We start from the raw sequence: 27,619 nt of genomic DNA, 5'->3' as shown, positions 1-27,619 counted from the left end.
TGAATTTATTTACATGTTCTTCTGCTACATGAGACACATAATACCGGTTTTCAGGCTTCCCTGGTGTCTCAGTGGTTAAGAATCCACCTGCTAATGCAGGGGACACGGGTTCGAGCCCTGGTCCTGGAAGATCCCACATGCCGCAGAGCAATTAAGCCCGTGCGCCACAACTACTGACCCCGTGTGCCACAACTACTGAAGCCCGCCCACCTACAGCCCATGCTCTGCGACAAGAGAAGCCACCACAATGAGAAGCCCACACACCACAACGAAGAGTAGCCCCCGTTCACTGCAACTAGAGAAATCCCGCGTGCAACAACGAAGACCCAACGCAGCCAAAAATAAATAAATAAAATAAATAAATTTTTAAAAATACTGGCTTTCATTTATACTAGTGATATAAAATTGAGCCTATTAGTTAAGCTCAGGACCTCTAGCATCCAACCATCCAGATTCAGCTACTTTCTAGCTGTTTGACCTTGGACAAGTTAGTTAACCCTCAGTTTCCTCACTTGTAAAATAAGTTTTATGGTGTTATCTACTATATAAGGTTGATGTGTAGATTCAATGAAATATTGTACATCAGGCACTTAGAACAATATTTAAAATATCCTACTGTATAGCACAGGGAACTATACTCAATATTTTGTAATAACCTATAAAGGAAAAGAATCTGAAAAAATAGATATATTTATGAATAACTGAATCAGTTTGCTATACACCTGAAACTAATGCAACATTGTAAATCAACTATACTTCAGAAAAATATATATATACTATTGCTTAATAAATGTTAGTTATGATGAAGTTTAAAAGAAAATGAGCTGATTTACATCGGGATTTCTCATCTTTGGTACTGCTGACATTGTGGGCCAGGTAATTCTTTGCTGTGGGAAGCTGCCCTATGTATTGTAGGATGTTTGGCAATACCCCTGCCCCCTATCCACTAGGTGGATATCCACCCAGTTATAACAAACAAAAATGTCTCCAGACATTGCCAATTGTTCTCCTGGGTGCAAAATCATCCCTGGTTGAGAACGACTGATTTAGGGGAAAATATTAGGTAAAAACCATATTTAGATATGACAAACATCTAAACACGTAATGGGAAAAATTGAAGTTTGGGAAACACTGCTCTAAGACAGTACTATTTGAAGTTTAATTCTAAAAATCAGAAATTACTATTTTTATTTGCAGGTTTATGACAATGTTCTAAGTTTCCTATCAAAGCTAAAAGTATTCAAACAACTTAGAAGGGGCTAGACTAGTCAGTACATGAAATTCATCTTTATTCTTCTTTGACCTTCTCTTCTCCTGCCTTCTAGTGTGCCACCCAACACCTCCCTCTGCACACATTCTTCTGAACTGACTAGGCAACATCCTTCATCCAGACTTCTTATACACCCCCTCCCCAATCGAGTACTCTTCTCTTCCCCCAGTGCTCTATTCCCTGCTTTTTGAATTCATGTAAAAATGTAATTGATGCCATATCAGTGTGTTTTCAGTTACAGACAGCAGAAAACTATACTCTTAAATGGTTGAAACAATGAGGAAATTTGTTGGTTCACAGAAATGAAGTTCAGAGATTGGGAGGTTTCAGAGTAATGTTAATTCAGTGGCTCCAGCTCCAGTTTTCTATGGTTCCCTGTAGTCTGCCCTTCTCTGTGTGCTAGCTTCATCCTCCGCTTGGTGATGAATTGACTACAGCAGTTTGGGACCTCATATTCACAGGCAACCATGTTCACAGGACGTTAAAAGAAATTTGCCTCTGGAAGTTATCCAGTGCCTTTAATGAAAGTTCAGCCTCAGGTTATTCGGCCTTATAAGTTATTTGCCTTTAATGATTAGAGGCCTGAAAAACTCTCTCTCTGAAGTTCATTAGTTTCCTGGGTTGTTGATAGATTAAATGAGATAATATAAGTGAAAGCACTGTAAACTGATTTGTAAACTGATATGTAATTGTAAGATATCTTCTCTTGGAAGGGTCTTTTTTTTAAAGAATAATCGATCTACTGAACTAGATGATTCATAGTGGAGTTTATTGTACAAACACTCATAGAAAAACAATGGTGCATGAATGCCAAAGAAACCTCAAAACTGGTGCCTTAATAAAGCCAAACAGATCTCAAGGAGACCTGGTGATTGATTCTAGACTGAAGACAGCTCTGGACTACTAAGCAGCAGAATTTGTGGACCTTATTATGCTCTGCATTGATATGGCTCAGCTATAATAAATGTTTCTACTTTCTTCTGTCCTGCTCCCAACTGGCAAATTATTTCTGCACTTGTAATTCAAATTGTCAGGATGGGGATGACGATTGACTTAGCCAATACCTCATCTATTTTTGGATTAAACCCTTTACCCAGGCCACATCAAAGGCCACTGGCCAGCTTGTGGGGAGGATGTGCTTGGTCTCCATGCTTAATAATGTCTTTCAAAACCTAAATGAATCTCATTTCACACTACACAATATGTTCTTGCACAAATCAAGAAATTGATTTAAGTAAATAGAATGTGTAAAAACATCAGTACTCTGTAATTAGACTATAAATGTAATACAGTTCTCTACCCAACAGATATACCCATAGGATGGGGACTTCAAAAAAAAGAATTTTCAGAAAAACTGAAATGGGCAAGTTTAGCCAGGAAAATTTTAAAAAATAAGGGTAGTGAGGGGGTGATCAGGCTACCAGATATTAAAACATTATAAAATTACAATGTTTAAAAGCTTGAAAAGAAATCTAGATCAATGAAAGGGAATAGGAAGAAAACAAGAAAAATAGATTATTCAGTAAATGATGATGAGACAACTGAAGAACCATCTGAAAAATCTTGGATCCCTACTTTAATTTCTTACCAAATTAAATTGTGAATGTATCAAAGATTTAAACATAAAAATTGAGTCCATAAAAATACTAGAAAAAACACCGAAAAATTTTTTTATAATTTCATCAGGGAGAAAGCCTTTCCAAGCTTGACATAACTCCAGAATCCAAATCCACACAGATATTCACAGCAGATATTGATAAATCTGATAAATGAAAAAAATTGCCAATAATGAAAAATATTAATAACAAAATTTAAAAATGGATAATTTGGGAGAAATATTTACAACATATTACAGAGGTAGTGCTTATTTCTTCACTTTATAAATAGCTCTTATAATTCAATAAGAAAAAGATCACAACACAATTTTTTAAAATAGAGGGAAAAATACATAAACAATATTTTACAGCTGGTAAGTAAATGAGGCAGATCTATATAAACTGATCTTAAATTATCTTTCAGTTATATTAGTAAGAGAAAAAAGGATATGGTAGAGGATAAGGAATCAGTCATAGAGGGTGATTAGTTCTCAAGAGTGGGGATTCTGGCTAAACTGATTTAGCAGGATTCTTCCTAAAACTGGGCAATGCAGGCAAACATGTCGGCCCAAAGGTCAAGACCTACTTGAAAAGATGGCTCAGAAGAGCCTGACTAAAGTTTGATCAAGGAGAGAGTCTTTGTTGATAGTCATAGATTCCAGGGATTAGGAAAAGGGGGTTATTATTCTGCCTACCACCAGGCAAATTGATCAGCCAAAGAGAATCAACTGAAAAACTATTATAAGCAATAAAATAATTCATTAGATTGGCTGAGTATAAAATTAATGTATAAATTAATATAAAAAAGGCAACATCCCATCCATCTAGCAACTAAAATTATAAAATACATAGAAATATCTATGTTCTTGATTATGCAAGAAAACAGTAAAAGTGTTGTTGAGAAGGGAAAATATCAACCTGGGATCAGAATTAGAAAGGAGAATTATTTTTCAATGTACCCTCTTTTGCATCATTTAAGTCATTTCATAGCCATATGCTGTTAAACATATGAGTCTGATCTTGTCACTGCCTATTTAAAATTCGGTATTGGTTTTTTGGTTGTTATTGCTGCTTGCCAGAATTGTTTTTGTGGGTTTGTTTTTGTTTTTGTTTTTGCTGTCTATTCAACTCCCTTTTCCTATTTTGGGAGAATCTGCTATTGTGTATGGTTTCAGTAGGACTCAGTGCCCCATCATTTTCATGGAAACTGAAGGGGGAAGAAATGGGATCCTCCTGCCCTGGGCATAGACTCTGGAGGTGGTTACACTGAAGCCAGGGACACTTAGATCTGTCATGGGAATCTGCAGAAGCATCCCACATGGGTGGAGGTGTTCCATTCTAATTAAAAACAGCCATTGTACTTTGTGGTTTTTTGCTTGTTTGTTTTTGTTTTTATTTATTTGACTGCGTCGGGCTGTAGTTGCGGCAAGTGGGATCTTCATTGAGGCATGCCGGCTCTCTGGTTGAGGACCATGAGCTCAGTAGTTGTGAGGTGTGGGCTTAGTTGCCCCACGGCATGTGGGATCTTAGTTCCCTGACCAGGGATCGAACCCGCGTCCCCTGCGTTGGAAGGTGGATTCTTAACCACTGGGCCACCAGGGAAGTCCCTGTACTTTGTGTTTTTGACCCAAAGGAGCATCTTGATTTTTTTCTGTTTTCCAGATCTTATCTTCAGCCTCTTGCTGATATTGCTGATATTGAATCCGAAAAACTAAGTAATAACATGTGATTTTTTCCCTATTTCTTGCGATCAAAAACCCTAATTCCAGATATCAGTCAAACCGCTTAGCAAGTCATACAAGGACCCTCCTTTATTTTTAGGCTTATCTCTAGTCTACCTCATTCCCAGTACATACCTGGATTTTCTATAATTTCCCAAACATGCCATGCCTTTTTACCCCTCTATACCCATATAGAATATTTTCTTTTCCCAACAGAGAAGTAAATGCCTTCTGAGCTTTTAATACTCACTTAATTCAACCATACTTTCTCTGAATCATCCCCTCAGTACTTTCTCTCTTAATTCTATGGTCTATTACAGTATTTATCATATTATGTCTAAAGTATTTGAACTATTCTGTATCAGACTGAGAATTCTGAGGTTTGATCAGACCACCAGGGCCTGGTCCAGCACATGGCATGTTGAGTCACCTTAATAAATGTTAATTGACTACATGAATGAAATTAGTTAAATGCATTTTTGATGACTCAAGATTATTTTGACCACCATCACCCTTTTTTTTTTTGTCCATTTCACTATAGCTCTTTGGGGTTATTAAAGGGTAGAGTATGATTTGTTCCTTTAAAAGTCTATTTAATATTTGGCAGCTTACAAATAGCTTCCACATATATTTTGTTAGTTGATTTTTGTTACAATCATGTGTGGCAAACTAGGGTAATGAGTTTCAGAGAGATTAACTTTCCTAAGATTATATGACATATATATATGGTAATAATAATATAAAATTAATAAAGGAAAAACGTAACATTTACTTAACACTTACTATGTCCAAACACTTTTTTTTTTCTTTTTTTTACTTGCTGTATCTAATGTGATCCTTTCTACCGCATGGTAAGTATTATTATTATCCAGTTGTGTGGTTGGGGAAGCTGAGATCACCAACTAGTAAATGGTGAAACTGAACTTGAACTGTTGAAATGGAATCAGTGTCCCAAATCATTATGCTACTCTGGTAATTTTACTGTAACCTCCTGCTGTTATTAATGGCCATACTTATGGCTTCGTATAGCTTCTTTTTCTGCTATTTTCTTGCAATGCCATCTTGCTGCTGCTAATTCACTATTTCTTATCTGTGCTGGAAAACAGATAAGTAAACTTATTGTGTCTAATATTAAGAGGAGGAAGTGGGGGCTTCCCTGGTGGCGCAGTGGTTGAGAGTCTGCTTGCCGATGCAGGGGACACGGGTTCGTGCCCCGGTCCGGGAAGATACCACATGCCGCGGAGCGGCTGGGCCCATGAGCCATGGCCGCTGAGCCTGCGCATCCGGAGCCTGCGCATCCGGAGCCTGTGCTCCGCAACGGGAGAGGCCACAACAGTGAGAGGCCCGCATACCACAAAAAAAAAAAAAAAAAAAAAAAGAGGAGGAAATGAATGAATATCTATGGTTTCTGTAACATCTTTTACGGGAAAAACTTTATTTTATTGTTGTTCACTTTTTGATTCTCCATCACATTCTATTTAGTGAAAGTCCCAGAAAAGTGCCCCTTCTCAAATAACTTTATTTGAGTTAACTCATGCAATTGACCTGAACACAAGTTTCTCTAAGTAGTCAATAATGAGGCATTGGAGTGACAGTAATCTGGAAGCCATAATCTGTTTTCAGCCCTTGAGCTCATCCACCTGAAGGAGAGAGACAGTCGCTGGCTCAGTGAACCCACCACGGAGTGTCTATACTATAAACTGCTCAGCAGTATTAAATGACTGAAATGTTAAGTGGATAATACTTTGCCAAAGGAGCAGCTCACAGATTCAGAAGAGCTACTGAGCTCTAGAATACTTGTTAGAATTTGCCCTTTTGTTAGTTTACTCTTTCATTAGTGTATATTTTTCTTTACTACAGCTTCTTTTCTTTTTATCATTTATATATCATTTGCATATGTATGTATCACAAAAAAAGACCAGAGAGCTCGAATTTGCTTCCATCACTGGCAGTAGAAAAAAGCCCACTTTTGTATGTGTACTACTTAAACAGCACAATAATGGGTAGTTACCCATGAATGGGTATTCATGTAGTTTCTTTCAGAAAAATGTTTGAGTCTGATTTCACTCATTCAGTTCATTTCATGCACATTTACCATGTGCCCAGCACTCTATAGGTACAAGACAACAGTAGTGAACAAAATCAATATGGTTCCTAGCTTCATTGAGATTATGTCTCTTGGTGTATGGCCTCATTGTGTAATCAACTTTTATTTTTAATTTATAACCCAAGGTCATCATAAAATACTACCTGTAAAATTTTTATAACAATATGAAACTTCTCAAATATAATCCCTCAGAAAATATGGGGCCAAATATAATCAGTGAATTTTAGTGCTGAGATACATTTTTAAATAGGCATATATTATGCTTTTCTGCTGTCTTAAATTTCATTAGGTACTATATTAATTTCCTATTGCTACTGTAACAAATTGCCACAAGCTTAGCAGCTTAAAAGAACACAAATTTATTATTTTACAATCTGGAGGTCAGAAATCCAAAATGGTATCTTACTGGGCTAAAATCAACTTGTCATCAGGGCTTTGTTCCTTCTGGAGACTCTAGGGGAAAATCCACTTCCCTGTGTTTCCTAGCTTCTAGAGGCTTCCTGCATTCCTTGACTTGTGGCTTTGTTCCTCCATTTTCAAAGTGAAACACCACTTTGTTAACTGTGGTGAGATTATGGAAATTATTTTAATTTTTTTCTTTTCAGCATTTTCTGATAGATCATGTTTTCTTTTTATAATACAAAAAAAAGAACATTATGACAAGATTCTGTTCAGAAAACACTTTAAATTCCTGTGCAACTAGAGCATGAGTGCATAGAACAGATCAGTAGGAATTGAGGCTGTTCAGATCCAGTTGGAACCAGACCAAGACCAATATTGTAGCCTGGGTAATGATCTTAGCTTGACCTGATGAGCAGTGGAGAATTGTGGGAGATTTTTAAGCAGATGATTACCAATCATATTTGTAATTTAAAAACAAGCTGTAATTATAGATTTTACTAATATAAGATAAACTTTACTACTATTTTATAAACCCACCTTTTAGATTCACAAACTATAGTTGTCTCTGTTGTTAATCTAGGCCATTTCTTCATACCATCAGGCTGATACCAATTTTTAATTCACTTTACTATGAAAATGAAGCAGTTACTTTATGCTCTTATGGATAAATGGCTGGATTCTTCACCTTTTGTCTATGGATATCTGGTTCATACTCAAACACTACTGTTTCAAGTGAATCAGAATTTCTCCATTGTCAATGGAAGTGGAGTGGGAAAAATTTCAGCAAATTTTTATTATTCATTAGCCCCAAGTATCTTCTTGACCTTTGGCCAGGGGGTAAAGCAATAGTGTTGATTAGTAGGTTTGGTTCTGATAGGTGGGATTTAGGACACAGATTTTCAGAAACATGCTTGTAGGGATCAGCAGAAGCTGCTGGGGGAGGAACTAATTGGGTGAGAACCATGCCTCCATCCCCAGCCCCAGACACAGGGACAGGACCACAAGGTAAATGCCTTATTTATCTACTTCATAGTATTTATTATGTTTTGTATGAGATTAATTTGAAAGAAAAGACGTAGGTTTGAAAATCTTGGAAAACACTATTCTAGCCCATTTTTAGAGTGACATTAGGAGCTATGGCTCTATACTCAGCTTATAATGAAATAATGGGTAAGCTCCTTGTCTAGCTGTGGCTTTACACACTCCTTAGATGTCTACACACATACCACCCACTGCGTCTCATAATGCATCCAGCCTGCTAGGAGGATAAGAATTTAAATTTCATTTCAAGGGCACAACAGCTATTTCAAATATTTAGTCACTAAAGGAAATTAATCAAAGATTCCTTCATAATTATTGCCCTAATTATCTGAATAAATATTGTCTCCTAGAATTGGCTTACTTCCACTGAAAGCAGCTTACTGTCATGATCTAGCTCAGCAAACATGAATTATTATAGTTGCTTTGAACAAAATATGTAGTTTATAGTTGCTAGATTTAAAAATTACCCAATATACTTTCTTTTTTTAGTTGAAGTATAATTGACTGACATTATTATATTAGTTTCAGGTGTACAACATAGTGATTCGATATTTTTGTACATTGCAAAATGATCACCCCAATCAGTCCAGTTATCATGTCACCATACAAAGTTATTACAATATTATTGACTATATTCCCTATGCTATGACCTATTTATTTTTTAACTAGAAGTTTGTACCTCTAAATCTCCCTCACCTATTTCACTCATTCCCCCACCCTCTAATATACTTTCTTGAATGTAAATAACAAAGTACAAGCAAAACAAACTGGATTTCTTTCGTTTTTGTTTTTGGTTTTTTTTTTTTTTTGCGGTACGCGGGCCTCTCATTGCTGTGGCCTTTCCCGTTGCGGAGCACAGGCTCCGGACGCGCAGGCCCAGCGGTCATGGCTCACGGGCCCAGCCGCTCCGCGGCATGTGGGATTTTCGAGGACCGGGGCATGAACCCGTGTCCCCTGCATCGGCAGGCGGACTCTCAACCACTGTGCCACCAGGGAAGCCCTGGATTTATTTCTTAATTCTGACAAAAGTAGTCATCTTCTTATGACTGAAAGGAGAGAAGCAGAGCAATTACTTTTCAATATATTAATAGAATTCTATTCACTTGCTGAAGAGTGTATTTTGTAATACAATCTATTCAGTATGTTAGTTTTACTTTTTAAAAATTTGACCAGTGACAATCAAGCAATAATTAACTGAGTTCTGTCTACTTAGGATTAATACTACTGAAAACTGGTCTCAATTTTACTTTTCTACAACAGCCTTAGTAAGTCAATGAAAAATCAGTCCCACAGCTACTGTTAATACGAAACTGTCTTTAAGTTTCTATTTAGCTGCATAAAAGAAACACCACTGTAATTTTTTTAATGAAATGTTATTAGTTAATATCAGGTTACTTTCACAAAATCACATATTGTATTGATGGATTACATCATTACAACTCAAGCTCTACCTTTTATTCAGTTTGGGCAAATGAAACCAAATTTCAAATAGGAGATTTCATATTTCTAGAAATATTGACTCATAGTAGTCAGATGACAAAGAAGGATGGGACAAGTCAATAAATACTAATTACTGACATCCACATAGGAACTGCAGATTTTCAAACCTTTTTCATAGGTATTATGCTCATAAGAATTGATTGTTTCACAACAATTATTATCATTTTTCTCCTCAAGTACCTTGAAGAACAGAAGATATGGAGGAGGTAAACACAAAAATATTTATGAAATTCAAAATGCGTGTTAAAACAAACTTAAAAGTGCTTGAAGAAAAAAGTGCTTGAAGACATAGTTTAACTATTGGGCTGGCCAAAAAGTACATTCTGTTTTTAAGTAAAAATAAAAGACACATTTTTCATTTTCACCAAGAACTTTATTGAACAACGTATTCACCCTTTTGTTCCACTACCTTCTGCCATTTTTCAGGCAACTTCATCTTCTAATTCCATCTTCCCAAAACGTTTTATCTTTTTGAGCAAAGAACTATTCCAGGTGCCTTTGACTGTTCCTTTGCTTCCAGGGAATTGACATTTTTTTCCATTAAGAGAATTTTGTAAAGACCTAAATAAATGGAGATCTGAAGGTGCAGTGTCTGGCGAATATGGCAGATGAATCAGAACTTTCTACCCAAGCTGTAACAGTTTTTGCCTGGTCATCAAAGAAACATGCAGTCTTGCATTATCCTGATGGAAGATTACATGTTTTCTGTTGACTAATTCTGGATGCTTTCCGTCGAGTGCTGCTTTCAATTGGTCTAACTGGTAGCAGTGCTTGTTGGAATTAATCGTTTGGTTTTCCGGAAGGAGCTCATAATACAGGACTCCCTTCCAATCCCACCATATACACAACATTACCTTCTTTGGATAATGACCAGCCTTTGGTGTGGTTGGTGGCAGTTCATTTCGCTTGCCCCACAATTTCTTCCGTTCCACATTATTGTACAGTATCCACTTTTCATCGCCTGTCACAATTTGTTTTAAAAACAGAACGTTTTCACTACATTTAAGTAGAGAATTGATTGCATGGGGAAATATGGTCAAGAAGGTTTTTTTTCCAGCTTAACTTATGTGGAACCCAAACATCAAAGCGATTAACATAACCGAGCTGGTCCAAATGATTTTCAACGCTTGATTTGAATATTTTGGATATGTCGGCTCACTCCCGCGTGGTGTAACATTTATTGTTCTCGATTAATGTCCCGATTTGATTGCTATCAACTTCAACTGGTCTACCCGACCATGGAGCATCGTCCAGTGAGAAAGCGCAAAACTTCGCAAACCACTTTTGAAACGTTCCATCAGTCACAGCACCTTCTCCATACACTGCACAAATCTTTTTGTGCGTTTCAGTTGCGTTTTTACCTTTCTTGAAATAATAAAGCATAATATGCCAAAAATGTTGCTTTTTTCTTCCGTCTTCAATATTAAAATGGCTACACAAAATTTCACCAATTTTGATGTCTTTTTTAAAATGCATGCTTATATGACAGTTGTCACAATCAATCTAACAAAATTGCTTTGAATGACGTTAAAGACAACTAAGTACTACTAGAGCCATCTTACAGAAAAACACCAAACGAATCTTTTGGCCAGCCCAATATTTTCATTACCCTCCTACTTATATCCTTTTTTAAAATATTTATTTATTTATTGGCTGCATTGGGTCTTTGTTGCTGCACACGGGCTTTCTCTAGTTGCGGCAGTCCAGGGCTACTCTTCCTTGCGGTGTGCAGGCTTCTCATTGTGGTGGCTTCTCTTGTTGCGGAGCACGGGCTCTAGGCGCGCAGGCTTCAGTAGTTGTGGCATGTGGGCTCAGTAGTTGTGGCTCGTGGGACCCAGAGCGCAGGCTCAGTAGTTGTGACACACAGGCTTAGTTGCTCTGAGACATGTGGGATCTTCCCGGACCAGGGCTCGAACCCGTATCCCCTGCATTGGCAGGCAGATTCTTAACCACTGTGCCACCAGGGAAGTCCCATCCCTTTTAAGAATAAAATTATATCATGCAATACCAGAGCAATTTATATTCTGGGAAAAGAATAAAGAACATAATCTCATTTGTTAGAATGTAGTATAGTGTAAAGAGAACTAGCTTTGAGGTGAGAAATCTGGCTTAAGATCTTGCTCTACACTATTAGCTATGGGACTGGATCATGTCACTTAATTTCACTGTATCTCAGTTTTCCAGTTTAACAAATGGGATTAATATTTAGCTTGTAGGTTATTGTGAGGATGAATACACAGTAGTAATGGAAACTGTCATTATAAATATATAGATAGAAGTGCTTGCTTTTTCCTTTATCGCTGAGGTTCCCAATGTAGTGCTTTAAAGAAAAATGCTCTCCATTTTTTCTGTTTTTCCTTCTACTCTTGATTATATTCTGAAAGTGTTCACATCTAAAAATGTTGCCTTATACCAACATTAAGAAGAAAAAAATCCATCTGTAAAGCATTATCTGTTGGGCAGTAAAGTAAGGGTTAGGGAGAGCATAGAAGACAGATTTTTGGAGCATGACAGTGGATTATTATGAACTTAGATAATTATTCCTACTGTAGCTGCTGTTCAGATGTGATTTTGTTGCTGGAGCAAATAAAAACTGAGCCATTTATACAGAACCACTCCCTGAAGGAGATCTATGGGCTATTTGGGGGCAGGTTTATTTTGTTGGACCACTTCCATCATGGGAGGAGCAGCATTTTGTTCTCAATGGGATAGACACTCTATATATAGATTTTCCTTCTCTGCACATAAAGTTTATGCCAAAACCACCATCCATGGACTCATGGAGTGGCTTATCCTCTGTCACGTATTCCATACACCATCACTTCTGATGAAGGAAGTCTTTGTATAGAAATAAAGAGTGGCAATGAGACTATGCTCATAGAATTCACCAGTCTTACCCTACCCTCCTCCCTTCCTAAATCCACTGGCTTGACAGAATGGTGGAATGGCTTTTTGAAAAATTATTTATGATACCAGCTAAGTGGACTATGGCATAGCTTGTGCAGCTGAGGCAATGTCCTCCAGGGTGCAGTATTTGCTCTAAATTAGATAATAATATAGATGGTGTTCTTTCTCCTATAGCCAGGATTCATAGGTTCTGGGAAGTAAGGAGGTGAAAATGGGAGTGACTTTTTTCATTATTATCCCTAGTGATCCACTAGTAAACTTTTGCTTTCTATCCCTGTGACTTTAGGTTCTGTTAGTGTAGAGGTCTTAGTTCCAAAGGGAGGAATGCTTCCACTAGAGGTCACAATAATGGTTCCATTAAACTGGAAATTGAGACTGCCACCTGGTCACTTTGGGCTCCTCATACCAATGAATCAACAGGCAAAACAGGTGATTACTGTACTTACTGTGGTGATTGATCCTAACTACCAAGGGGAAACTGTGTTACTACTGAATAATGGTGATAAGGAAGAATAAGTCTGAATTGTGGGAGATCTCCCAAAGTGCTCTTTTTACTCCCATGTCCTGAGATTTAAGTCAAGGAAAAAACTACAGCAACCCGGGCTTCCCTGGAGGCGCAGTGGTTGAGAGTCCGCCTGCCGATGCAGGGGACACGGGTTCGTGCCCCGGTCCGGGAAGATCCCACATACCGCGGAGCGGCTGGGCCCGTGAGCCATGGCCGCTGAGTCTGCGCATCCAGAGCCTGTGCTCCGCAATGGGAGAGGCCACAGCAGTGAGAGGCCCGCGTACCAAAAAAAAAAAAAAAAAAAAAAAAACTACAGCAACCCAATGTGGGTAGCAGAAGTGAAGGTTTGGGTCACCCTACCAGTCAAGGAACCAGGGCAATGGGACTATGGAATTAATAGTAGTTATAAAAATCAGCTACAACCATGTGAGCAGGAGTAAAAGTGAGGTCTGTAATAGTTATAAGTATTAAACTGAGAAAATTGCTTTTGCCACATCAGTGATTACAGAAACCTCTGAAATTTTTTATTTACCTTCTATTTGTGTCTATTCTGGAATTTCCATTTCAGAAGGAAAATAATTTTTTAAAAGTCTACTTTTCAAAATTAACTTTTAGCACATTACATAATGTCAAATAAGCCAACTAAATGTTTTCCACTAAGGTTTGAATAGTTTACCTATTCAAAATTAGCACACGAAAGCATAGCTGAGGCAGTGACGGCTCCCTATTAATTGGTAAAGTGCTTTGTGGATATTCCTAAGCAGTATTCATACTTTATATTCTAGTTATTCATTCACTGTTACAGTTTCCAGGCTAACCTACAAACTCTATATAGGCTATTTTTTTCTCCTTTTTATATCCAGTACCCAGCTAATGTCCAGGTCCTAGAAATACTCTCTCTGCGACAAAAATGTTTACAATATATGTGGGATACAAATGAATGAATTAACACTGCATGTGTATAAATGAGTAATTCTAAAGTGACTAAAAATTGATGACTGTAAGTAAACATCCTTATAATCATTTAAGAAAGGTGTAATGAAAAGAAGTTCGGAATCTGAAAGATGGGAGTTTGCCAGCTTTGCAACTTGTTAGCTATTAAGCATTGGGCACCTCACTTAACCTCTCTGAGTCTCAGTTTCCTCTTTTGCAAAATGAGATAACATCTTAACATCTTGCAGCATTGTTATAATTAGATATAATTTACACACCTGACACAGTGCTTAGCTCAGAGTAGGTTCTCAATAAAAGGTAGTTCTATTATTATTTACTGCGTATGTCCAGGAGTAATTAAACAAGTCTTTGTATAAATCATTAAAATTTCTGAATTAACATATTGAGTTTACTAGAATTATTTAGAAAACGGAAAACAATGTATGATATTCTGCCTATAGCAGGATTTAAAAAAAAAAAAAACCTTAGAATACTCTTCTAGACCTTGAGAAAATCCTTCAAACTTTGAGTCTTTTTTTTTTAATTAATTTATTTTTTTAAATTAAAATTTTTTTTTAAATTTTTATTTTTGGCTGCATTGGGTTTTCGTTGCTGTGCGTGGGCTTTCGCTAGTTGCGGTGAGTGGGGGCTACTCTTCCTCATGTGCCCGGGCTTCTCATTGTGGTAGATTCACTTGTTGTGGAGCACGGGCTCTAGGCGAGCAGGCTTCAGTACTTGCAGCACGCTGGCTCAGTAGTTGTGGCACGTGGGCCCTAGGGCTCAGGCTCAGTAGTTGTGGCGCACGGGCTTTGTTGCTCTGAGGCATGTGGGCTCTTCTCGGACCAGGGCTCGAACCCGTGTCCCCTGCATTTGCAGGCAGATTCTTAACCACTGCGCCAACAGGGAAGTCCAAACTTTAAGTCTTGAGAAATGTCACCTATAAAATCTTCATCTGGGCTTCCCTAGAGCCAGTGCTCCACAATAAGAGAAGCCACCAAAAAAAAAAAAAAAGAGAAGCCAGCACAATGAGAAGCCCCCGCACCGCAACAAAGAGTAGCCCCTGCTCGCCACAATTAGAGAAAGCCCACGCACAGCAACCAAGACCCAACACAGCCAAAATTAAATAAATAAAATAAATAAATTTTTTAAAATAAAATCTTCATCTATAAAATCTTCATCTTCAATACCTATCCTACCTATTACAGAATTCTTGGAAGAATCGAATCTACAAATGAATTTTGTAAACTATAAATGCTAAACAAATGCTAATTATTGTTTTTATATCTTCCATCTGAGTGCTTCAGCTATCATTGTGACTTTTTTCGTCACTGCACTATTATAATAACAATGCATTTTTACCTCCTTGTCCATTTTCTTAAGAAAAATCAGAGCTAAGGGCTTCCCTGGCGGCGCAGTGGTTGAGAGTCTGCCTGCCGATGCAGGGGACACGGGTTCGTGCCCCGGTCCGGGAAGATCCCACATGCCGCGGAGCAGCTGGGCCCGTGAGCCACGGCCGCTGAGCCTGCGCATCTGGAGCCTGTGCTCCGCAGCGGGAGAGGCCACAACAGTGAGAGGCCCGCGTACCGCCAAAAAAAAAAAGAAAAATCAGAACTAAAATTTGCCACTTTCTTCAAAAGCTATCATGAGCCCAATGATCTAATGTTTGTTACAAATTCATAAAATTCTCAGCCCAAGAGACATAGATATTGAAATAGCCAAAAGAAAATTTAAAAGCAAAGTGTTATGTATCATTCTGTACTCATCATCATAGTTCTGCTCATTGAAAGCCTACGGTCGTTGAAGTCGACTTAGAAACTTGAAAAGTCAGTGGCACATTTCATCAGGCACCATATGTGCCATTGACTCTCCTCTTAACCTTTACTTTAGAAACTTTAGGACAAGAGCTTTGTATGAACAAACCAAGATGGCCTTCAGCATTATAGGAACATTGACTGTGTGTTTATGAGGTGAGGGTCATGTCGTTTGGGTTTTTTTTATGTGGCTTCACAGCTGATAGTTCCTAAATTTAGCTGCCTATCAGAATCGCCCAGAAATTTGCCCCAGATCTATAGTGACAAAATAATAAGAGGAGTCCTAGAAAGAGTATTTTGAACAAATTCCATGTCTTTCTTATTGGGAACCTCTGGCTCATCTTGTGGTACTGTTTTTCTTTTCTCCATTTTTAGTGCTTTTTCCCTTGCTAGTGGTTCTGTACTTCTCAGGATTCCCAATGTCAGAATGAAATCTATCTGATATGTCATTAACATCCTAGTGTGACTTAATTTAATATGCCATTTCTTTAGAAATGCTAATGGTGGAATTTGGGACTCTGATAGCATGGAGTGGGGGTGGAGGAGGAAGGAGAAGCTTTGCTTCCTGGCCCCGCAAATGGCATTACTTAGGGAAAGCTTCCTTTTATTACCTTCCCATAAAGTCAGCCCTACATATAAATTATGCACCAATAAAAAGAGATGAATTTCAGGAAGAGAAAATGCAAGCAAAGTCAATGGAAAATCTGGATAGCACCTGGAATCTTGACTAGCAAGTCCCTACAAAGCTCCCTGCTTTTTCTTTTTTCTTTTAAAAATGAGAGCAAATGTATGCAAACTTTCTTATGGAATAGTGGCTTGTTCTCACTGGAGTTACTTAACATGGGCTGGGTCCCCACATAGTAGGGATGTTGTAAGGGGATTCAGACATTGGGTTAGAATCTCTCAATAACTTTAACATTTTTTTTTCATCTCAAAGACTTTACAATCCTTTGACATAGCAAAAATTACTCTTTTGGTTTAATATTTCCCCAGTTTGTGACAAGTAGGATTAAAGCCTTTACTTTTTTTTTTTTAACATCTTTATTTAAGTATAATTGCTTTACAATGTTGTGTTAGTTTCTGCTGTACAACAGAGTGAATCAGCTATATGTATACATATATCCCCATATCCCCTCCCTCCTACCCTCCCTATCCCAACCCTCTAGGTCCTCACAAAGCATCAAGCCGATCTCCCTGTGCTATGTGGCTGCTTCCCATTAGCTATCTATTTTACATTTGGTAGTGTATGTATGTCAGTGCCACTCGCTCACTTCGTCCCAGCTTACCCTTCCCCCTCTGTGTCCTGAAGTCCATTCTCTACATCTGCATCTTATTCATGCCCTGCCACTAGGTTCATCAGTACCGTTTTTTTATTCCATATATATGCGTTAGCATACGGTATTTGTTTTTCTGTTTCTGACTTACTTCACTCTGTGTGAGAGAATCTAGGTGCATCCACCTCACTACAAATAACTCAATTTCATTCCTTTTTATGGCTAACGTTCCATTGTATACATATGCCACATCTTCTTTATCCATTCATCTGTTGATGGACATTTAGGTTGCTTCCATGTCCTGAAAGCCTTTACTTTTTTTTTAATAGTTCTTTTTTTTTAATTTATCTATTTAATTTATTTATTTTTGGCTGCATTGGGTCTTCGTTGCTGTGCGCGGGCATTCTCTAGTTGCAGAGAGTGGGGGGCTACTCTTCTTTGTGGTGCGTGGGCTTCTCATCACGGTGGCTTCTGTTGTTGCAGAGCACGGGCTCTAGAATGTAGGCTCAGTAGTTGTGGCACATGGGCTCAGTAGTTGTGGCTTGCGGGTTCCAGAGCGCAGGCTCAGTAGTTGTGGTGCACGGGCTTAGTTGCTCCGTGGCATGTGGGATCTCCCCGGACCAGGGCTTGAACCCGTGTCCCCTGCATTGGCAGGTGGATTCTTAACTACTGCACCACCAGGGAAGCCCCAAGCTTTACTTTCGATATATGTCTGTTAGCTCCTTCAGTTTGACCTTTCCCTGGAAGCCTCTGCCCAGGGCTGCCATAAGGCTTATAGAGGACAATTTCAGGACAGAAAGTCCAAACAGCTCTTGAAGTTGCTCTCATGGTCTAGGCACTCCTTATTTCTCCTGTGAATTATTGCATTAGCCCCCTAATTACTTCTGGTCTCTTGTCCTCATATTCACCTTCCGAATTCATCTTCTGAACTATTGCCAGGGCCCAATTTCTAAATGTAAATCTGCTTATATCAATTTCAATGGGCACCCCATTACCTTCCAGATAAAGTTCACATTCCTTACGATGCATGTATGAGGCCTTTTAATGATCTGCCTTTTCATCATTCCCACTATGTTAGTATTCTTGCCACAAAGCATTTGCAATTCCTTAAGTTCTCTAGATCTTCTTATGTTTCTGAGATTGTGTAAAAACTGCTCCCTCTGCCTAAGACAGCATTCCCTTTATTTTGCTAATCTTTATCGGTTCCCTCAATATCCAACTTTGTTATCATTCTGTTGACATGGTCTTTGACCCATAAGAGTGTGAAAGTGTCCCTCTATTGAAGTCCAATGGTATCCTGATATATCTCATTATCACAGTAAATACAGTGTGTTGGAATTGATTTTCTTATCCATCTTCCTTATTAGACTGTGAGAGCCTTGAAAGTAGGGACTAGTTTCATTATATATTTCTCAGTGTCTAGTACAAAAAATGCAATAATAAATATTTCTGAAATTAATGACTCTCAGAATAGATCACTCCTAAGTCTATGATCTATGAGGTCAGATTCATGGTTAGCCCTCAAGATAACCATCACCTATAGAAATTGTATTGAGTGGAAAAAACTGTGAGGTTGGCTATTGAAATACAGTCCAGCATACAAATTCTGAATGGAGAGTAGACCTAGAAGTTCAAAAAGGTGTCCATGAAGTTGTAAGAATGGAATAGGAATGGAATTGGTAGAAGTGCAATTACTTTCTTGAGTTTTTCCAGGGACAGTCCTTGTGATAGCTTAGATTTCAACTATCCTGTGTTCTTATTTGAAGAAAAATACCTAGAAGTCAGGCCCTATGCATTAGTTAACTCTTTTTTCTCCTTGAAATCTTGAGGATTAATTTGTGATTATAATAGTAGATAGAATAAGTAATTTTGTGTAAGTGAAGTATAACAAGTGATCATAGTAAAATTATATATTAGGTGAATCACTTCACATGCAACCCTACAAATGATAACAGTATTGTATTTGCTCAAGTGACTTCAGTATAAATTAGGTACTATATGTGTACTTATAGCAGCCTCTAGTAAGTGTTTGTTATAAAAGGAGCCTACAAATAGCCAAATTAAAAATACATATTAAGATTATTTTAAAATACAGGTTTATATTTTTACTAGAAAAATGTCCTCTCCAATGTCCAATTTACCATTAGCTTTTTCATTTTTGTTACCTCTTGATCAAGTAGAAATGTAACCTATAAAACCAGCATTATATCCCTTAACCCAGCAGTCCCCAACCTTTCTGGAACCAGGGACTGGTTTTGCGGAAGACAATTTTTCCACGGACTTGGGGCGGGGGAGGGGAGGGTTCAGGCGGTAATGCCAGCGATGGGGAGCGGCAGATGAAGCTTAGTTTGCTCACCCACCGCTCACTTCCTGCTGTGCAGCCCAGTTCCTAGCAGGCCACAGACCGGTACTGGTCCTCAGCCCAGGGGTTGGGGACCCCTGCCTTAACCCATACACATATACACACACTCATATATATGTACGGTACAGATAGGTAGGTATGTATGTAGAGAGCTAGATATAAGGATTTTATGATACAGACCCTTGTTTTATAAATAAATGTAGTTGGGAAAACAGACTAAATATAATATATAAGGAATAGGTACTTCCGGGAGTGGGATGAACTGGGAGATTGGGATTGACATATATACACTACTATGTTTAAAATAGATAACTTATGAGAACCTACTGTTTAGCACAGGGAACTCTACTCAGTGCTTTGTGGTGACCTAAATGGGAAGGAAATCCAAAAAAGGTTGGATAACTGTATACATATGGCTGATTCACTTTGCTGTACAGCAGAAACTGACCCAGCAGTGTAAAGCAACTATACTCCAAAAAAAAAAAAGAAAGAAAGAAAAATAAATAGGTACTTCCAAGATCTTTTTACAGTGCTGAGTCTCAATCCTCTGACGTCCTTCACACCATTAGACCATTAGGGTATATATATCTGCCCTAGCCCCTAGGACATGTTTAAACAGGTCTCTTCAGAGTTTAGCATTAAACTTGGTGTCTTCTAATTCAATAGAATTTACTTCGAAGAAAATTTTATTTTCCTAGGGAGGAAGCTATCTTAAATCCTTGGATACATTGTTAACAAATATTGAGGTGGCTATATGCCAATTACATTTCAATTAAAAAAATAAATAAATACTGAGGTGGGATCAGAGGGAAGAAACAGAATTAAAATACAACAATAACCATTTCCTTTAAACAATGCCTAAGAAAATAATAATAGTCACCACTTATTAATTTTTTCCTATGTGCCAGGTAACTCACAACTTTATGTGGTAGTTAATATTATCTCTATTTTTTAATTTAGGAAAACAAAGCTCAGAGAGATTAAGTAATGACCAAAGTCATGGAGCTCGACAGTGACATAGCCAGGATTTTATCAGACACTGACTCTAAAGTCTTGTTTTTCCTAATTAAGCTATTGTTAAATAGGGAAAAAATTATTCTTCCAAATATCACCTTTCTTTCATGCCTCTTTTCTCCAGTGTCCTTTGTTCCTTGTGACACAGAAGCCCATCTGTCTATTGTTTCCTTTTCCTTTTGCTCTCAATTTAGAAACAAACTGTCTTCAGAACATCCTTTCACAGCAGGTGGAAAACTTGTCAAAATCCCAAGTACAGCAGAATTACCAAATTTAAAAGTGATGAAACACTGCACAGACCATCATGGGAAGGGTACACAAAAAAACTGGTAACATATTTGAGAAGAACTGGATGACTGGAGGCCAGTGGTTAGAGGCAAACCTTACTCTGTGTGTGTGTGGGGGGGTGTATGCACATGCTTGTACACATGTGTATATATAATCTTGCATGGCTTGACTTTTTCTTAAACACTAAGTTTCTGCATTACCTATTTTAAAGAGGTGATTATTCAGAATGAGACCTATTAACAAAGGCTTCTCGGTTATTTTGTGTCTCGTGTGTGTAGGTTGATGCACAGAGCCTTGGCTCTTGTTTCACCCTAGCTTTTGCCCTCCTAGGAAAAGCTAGTCAGCTCAGTTGCTGACTAGTCAAAAGCACTACCACCTGATCTCTGTAAATATGGCCAGAGGATGCCATAGCCCATCATCCACTTTCCGTACATCCACAATGTGAGCTTTACACAGTAGTACCAACTCAGCATCCATAGAGGATTCAGTTTTGTGACCGCCTCATATATCTTGGAGTAAATCAGTTCCTTGTGATAATCGTGTTGACACTGTATTCTGAGAATTCCCTCAGGAATCCAATTCAGGTTTCCAGTCTTGTTCATTTAAAAATCGTCATGGGAAAAAATTGACTACTAATATAAGATAATCCTTTTATTTTTTTAATTACTATTTCTTGATGGTATTTTTCATTTAAACAGTGAATCAGCTACTCTCTTTCCCGGACGCCTACTTTAATTTTAACAAGCTGATTTTATTTATTTATTTTTCTTCTGTATTTTATTTTATCTTGTTTTTCTGTTTTTTTTAAAGTTTCCTTTTTTTTCACAACTCACACACACACACTGTATTTTATTTTCACAAGAGATAAATAAACTGACACCAAGCATTGTAAATGGATGACCACAACAAAAGCAACAATGATTGCAATTACCAAACACGAAACACACTCATACTATGTCATAATATTGACATTCAGTCCAGTAATCTTCCACTGTAACAGCTCCTTTACTTTGTAGTGAAAATTGATTTGTATGTTGTATTTTATTTTTTAAATTATTTTTTACTGGAGTATAGTTGCTTTACAATGTTGTGTTAGTTTCTTGCTGTACAGCAAAAGGAATCAGTCATACGTATACATATATCCACTCTTTTTTAGATTTCCTTCCCATTTAGGTCACCACAGAGCACTGAGTAGAGTTCCCTGTGCTATACATTAGGTTTTCATGAGTTATCTATTTTACACATAGTAGTGCATATATGTCAGTCCCAGTCTCCCAATTCATCCCACCCCCCTCCTCCCCCCTTGGTGTCCATATATTTGTTCTCTACGTCTGTGTCTCTATTTCTGCCTTGCAAACAGGTTCATCTGTACCATTTTTCTAGATTCTACATATATGCGTTAATATACGATATTTGTTTTTCTCTTTCTGACTTACTTCACCCTGTATGACAGTCTCTGTGTCCGTCCACATCTCTACAAATCACCCAATTTCGTTCCTTTTTATGGCTGAGTAATATTCCATTGTATGTATGTATTACATCTTCTTTATCCATTCCTCTGTCGATGGACATTTAGGTTGCTTCCATGTCCTGGCTATTGTAAATAGTGCTGCAATGAACATTGGGGTGCATGCATCCTTTCGAATTATGGTTTTCTCCAGATATATGCCCAGGAGTGGGATTGCTGGGTCATATAGTAGCTCTATTTTTAGTTTTTTAAGGAACCTCCATACTGTTCTCCATAGTGGCTGTACCAATTTACATTCCCACCAACAGTGCAGGAGGGTTCCCTTTTCTCCACACCCTCTCCAGCATTTATTTTTTGTAGATTTTTTTTATTAGTTTCTGCTTTATAACAAAGTGAATCACTCATACATATACATATGTTCCCATATTTCTTCCCTCTTGCGTCTCCCTCTCTCCCACCCTCCCCATCCCACCCCTCTAGGTGGTCACAAAGCACTGAGATGATCTCCCTGTGCTCTGCGGCTGCTTCCCACTATCTATCTACCTTACGTTTGGTAGTGTATATATGCCCATGCCTCTCTTTCGCTTTGTCACAGCTTACCCTTCCCCCTCCCCATATCCTCAAGTCCATTAGATTTTTTTGATGATGGCCATTCTGACCGGTGTGAGGTGATATCTCAGTATAGTTTTGATTTGCATTTCTCTAATAGTTAGCGATGTTGAGCATCTTTTCATGTTTGTTGGCCATCTGTATGTCTTCTTTGAAGAAATGTCTATTTAGGTTTTCCACCCATTTTTTGATTGGGTTTTTTTTTTTTGATATTGAGCTGCATAAGCTGTTTGTATATTTTGAAGATTAATCCCTTGTCAGTTGCTTTGTTTGCAAATATTTTCTCCCATTCTGAGGGTTGTCTTTTTGTTTTGTTTATGGTTTCCTTTGTTGTGCAAAAGCTTTTAATTAACAAGTTAATATTAATAAGTGAAGAAGCTGCAGTATTTAGAGGTTTATTGGTTTGTTATGTGTCAATCATAAATATTATGATTATTATTTTTATTCCATCACAGAAGGATTATCCAAATGCAATCTATGGGACAGATAAAAATTGGTTAGCATGGGGCTTGTTGATAGTGAATAGAGACCAAATGACAAAGTTAACCTAAGAAACACATCACTGCAGCAGAAACAAATCTTTGAGCTTGTGGACCCAGTGGATCAATTTTCCTTTTCAGATAAAAGAATGAAGCAGTGATAGTGGTGATAAAATGCACCTCTTTGTCTTTCCTTGGAAGTAACTGGCAGCTTCAATTCCTGAAGTTCTCTGTATCTACTCAATGTAATAAACTTCTTCCTTTAATCTTGGATGATGAATAGCACCTTAATCACAGGTTACACAAATGGGCACCATTTCTTTATGGTACTTGACTTCAATCCCTTTTCCTTTTGCCACCCTAGGCTTATTGACATCCATGGTTCATGATTTTTTGTTTCTTTCAAATGCAAAGTTGGCTGTGGGGTGGGATCCTTTGAGATTAACTCAACCTCATTGCATATCAGAAGAAAAAGTGTGTTCACCTTTAAGGATTGAGGGGCATGGAAAATAAAATGAGTTCCTTCATTTATTTATTAGTAATTAGAACAGTTGTCCCCTTCCAGCTCCTTTCCCAGCTCCTAATAATGTGCTCTTTAGAGCCAAGAGGGCTTCTTTAGAACATTCTTTCCTAGTGATGGGAGGCAGTCGTTTTTCTCCTTCCTTCTCCTTACTCTCCCCCAAATCCAGTGTTTCTTTACACCAATTTAGACTAAGTAGTTCTACTTCAGGAATTCTCCTCAGAGAAGCAGGCTGACACCCTCTCAGTGCTACTCCGTATTTAGTACTGTAATAAGTGCTAAATGACCACACTAGAAGAACAAATGCTTTATGATTAATTTATCATAGAAAAGGTGGAGGAGCTTTCTCCTATTTAAAGCTCATCTCTGCCTCTGAGCTTTGATGCCTCTCCTCTTTCACCTTTCTAGGAACCCACACACCAATTATGCTTATTTTCTTCTGGTTACTCAAATTTTTTTCGCACGCCTCTCACTGTTGTGGCCTCTCCCATTGCGGAGCACAGGCTCCGGACGTGCAGGCTCAGTGGCCATGGCTCATGGGCCCAGCTGCTCCGCAGCATGTGGGATCTTCCCGGACCGGGGCACGAACCCATGTCCCCTGCATCGGCAGGCGGACTCTCAACCACTGCGCCACCAGGGAAGCCCTGGTTACTCAAATTTTTATCACCTGAATCCTTTCCCACCATCATTTCAGCATGCTTTACTCTCATTCAGTTTAATCCAAAGCAAAACAAAAGCCACTTTTGACCTATACTTCCTTTACTGCCTTATCGTTTTTTCACCTACAAAATAACTTATTTTGCACTTCTATCTCCATTTCCTCACCTGTGCTTCTTTCTGGCTTCTGCTCTCACTCTCCCAAACAACTGTGGATAAGGTTATTGAAGCCTTCCCATATCACTAAATCCAAGACATTTTCCTGTTCTCACCTCACTTGATGAGTACATCCTGATCTTAATAAGGACTTGACACTGTTGAATACTATCTATTTCCTTCCAGAAACACTCTGTTGGCTTTCCTTAATTTACTCTTAACTCTCTTGCTGTTCCTTTCTCTCCTTTTGTTAGTTTATTTTCCTCTACAGGGCATTCAGTGTTGTAGTACCTCAAGCCTTGTTTCTAGGCCTTCTTCTCTTCTCATTCTAAACTTACTCCTAGCAATCTCATTCAACCAGCAGCTTCATTTATACCAACAACTCCTGAATAAATATTTCTAGGACAGACTTCTCTGGCTTAACCCAAAATGGGGTTGATTTGCTTCCTATATATCTATATTGAATTCTAAACTTTCCCAGGGATGAAAGTCATTGCCATCCATCCCTCCAAATTCTAAATAATAACAAAATAACAGAAAACACTATCCCTCCTTTCTAATCTAGCCTCAAATTCTATTGATTCTACCTCCTAAAAAAATCTCTCAAATCTTCCCTCTTCTCTTCATCTCCATTGTCATAACCCTATTCAAGAAGTCTCTCAATGTAGTTTTTTTTTTTTGCTCAAGAGTCTTTTTATTTCCATAATAAAATTTAGCACTAAAGAGGACTAGTTATAGTTATTTGGGTTTAAAATAATATTTATTAACACAACTTTTAAAATCTGGTGTTCCATAAGACATTAGTGTCAATTTTCAAAATTTGCTATTCTCTCTTTATATAATCTAGACATATGTAAGTCTAAACATCATTTTGATATTTAGTCTGTAAACTTATTATTGTATCCCTGAATGCATAGAGCATAGCACAGTGCCTGGAACACAAAAAGCACTTAATAAGTGTTAGATGAATGAGTAAGTGTTCAAAATTAGTTTCTTTTCTCTTTTATTTTCTCCCAACTTCCTCTAAATAAAAACTAAAGCTTTCCATTTTGGTAGTTAGGTGTTACTCCTGATTATAATCTGTAAGATTTCACTCTATGTATTTAGGTTTCTAATCCACTCAGAATTACATAATATGGATGATGGTTTTGGCTATTAAGAAGATGAAGGCAAGATTCTGTAAATATGGACAGAATCCCTAACATGTCCCCAAATTGTGATTTGTAGTAGTGAAAATGTTATGAAGAGCTAACCCATTTTCCTTCTTGAGTGGGAAATCTAAGGAAAAAACAATCTCTAGGATTCCTAAATCTTGCAGAAGTTCCCTCCTCTTTGATACTCCAGGTCCATAGAGCCAAGCCAATCAGATTTTTTCCTGTTCTTCACTTTTTTTGGTGAGGAAAGGGTTTTCTAGGAAATACTGAACTTTCCTTTCCCTAAAAGTAGGCCAGAGTAAACAATCAAACTTTAAATGCAATAATCTTTAATACTTTAAACCAGCTGTTAAAAACAAAACAGGTCCAAAATGGAGTCACTTATGCTAAGCCCCACAACACCAAACCTAATTACACTTTTGGGCGTCTGCAGAAATGGAATCTTAAACTAGTCAATCAGGAATTACCTGATCAGCACTAGTGAGGTAGTCTTCCTGATAGACCCCCACTATGCCCTAAAGGAAAGCAACCTTCACACAACCAATTCACTTTTTGCTAGTATGATTTCCTTGTCCCGCCCTCTTCTGCCTATAAAAGTCTTTCATTTTATACAGCTCCTTTTTACCTGATAGATGACATGCTGCCCAATTCCTGAATTGTTGGATAAAGCCAATATCTTTAAATTTTACTCAGTTGAATTTTTTTTAACGCAACTAATCTGAATGTCATTTTTCCCCTTTAAGTCATTATCAGTTTAAGATGAATGCTGAAAGGATGATTGACATGATCTTTGGGGTTTGCTTTAAAATATTCCAGATATTTTAAACAAGAGAGAGATGAAACAAGAATGAAAAATGTTGATACAATTTCTGAAATTCTAGATGTTTATTATACTTTTCTTTGAGATTTTCCACAATAAAAAGTTTAAAAATTTTAGCTTTTTCTATTTTTCACTCTCTGAACTTCCTTGAGAGGGGTCCTGGCCACAGGAGGAGGAAAACTGCACAACCATTCCTTCGCAAACCTCTGCCTGTCTATTCCTGAATCCTCAGGAGAGGCTTTAATCTTTGTTATACAGGTTTCACCTGCTGTCCGAAAGCAGAGCGTTCCTATGAAACCTTTTGGAAGCCAAAAAGGCATAAAGTGAGGAAGCAATTACCCTAGAAGACATCTTGCTAAGGAAATAAAGCACAGATGTTCAAATACACAGTTCAAAGCTATGGCAGGGAGATGCTGAGTACAGTTTCCCAAGACAGAGCTTGGCGATGCCACTGCAGCCTCTAACACGGCTGCTGCAAAACAAACGCTGACTACTATCTTAAATTTTCGCCTTTTCCCATAAAAGTGAAAATCACATTTCTTTCCACTAGCAAAAATAGGCACTAATATGGGTCTTCGGTAAAAGCGAAGCGGCCTGTTGGTGAACTTTCTAACAGCAGAGGAATACCTGTATTCGTTATTAACATATAACAAATATCTATAGATTTCATTTTAAAACAAAGAAAGCTGGCTTTCCGCACATAACCCAAGCTGGGGGGCGGGGAGTGGGCGTTATTAAATCTCCGCCAGTATTATCCCAAGCTCTTTTTATAACCAGAGTATCACAATTCCTTCCAGGAACGGCCCTTTTGCCCCTCACGTCACAAGACTGGGGAGAAAGTGCAGAGCGTCGGTAGATCTCCGTTCCAGGGCTCAGCCCTCCAGAGAAGGAAGCCTCGTCCTCTTCAGGCCTCAGTTTCCACCGAGTGAAAGAATAACCGGGCGATCATACCGGCCCCCGGCCCCTCCCGGCCGGCGGGCAGCCCCGCCCCGCCCCAAGGGCGGAGACCGGGCGGAGCAGCGCGCT

The 27,619-nt window shown here is 38.2% G+C and overlaps 1 long non-coding RNA gene across 1 annotated transcript in view; it reads left to right on the top strand.

The window, feature by feature from the left end:
* Nucleotides 1-27,600, top strand: part of LOC308624997 — a 38,332-nt gene extending 10,732 nt beyond the window's left edge. The window contains exon 3 of the long non-coding RNA XR_014017034.1: nt 27,391-27,600. This is a non-coding gene — a long non-coding RNA (uncharacterized lncRNA). The remainder of the gene's footprint in view (nt 1-27,390) is intronic.
* The last annotated feature ends 19 nt before the right edge of the window (nt 27,601-27,619 follow it).

The sequence above is a fragment of the Mesoplodon bidens genome, assembly GCF_964165515.1.
Source record: "Mesoplodon bidens genome assembly, chromosome: 1".
NCBI lineage: Eukaryota > Metazoa > Chordata > Mammalia > Artiodactyla > Ziphiidae > Mesoplodon > Mesoplodon bidens.
The sequence above is the reverse complement of the archived record's forward strand: the minus strand, read 5'-3'. Positions and strand labels throughout refer to the sequence as shown.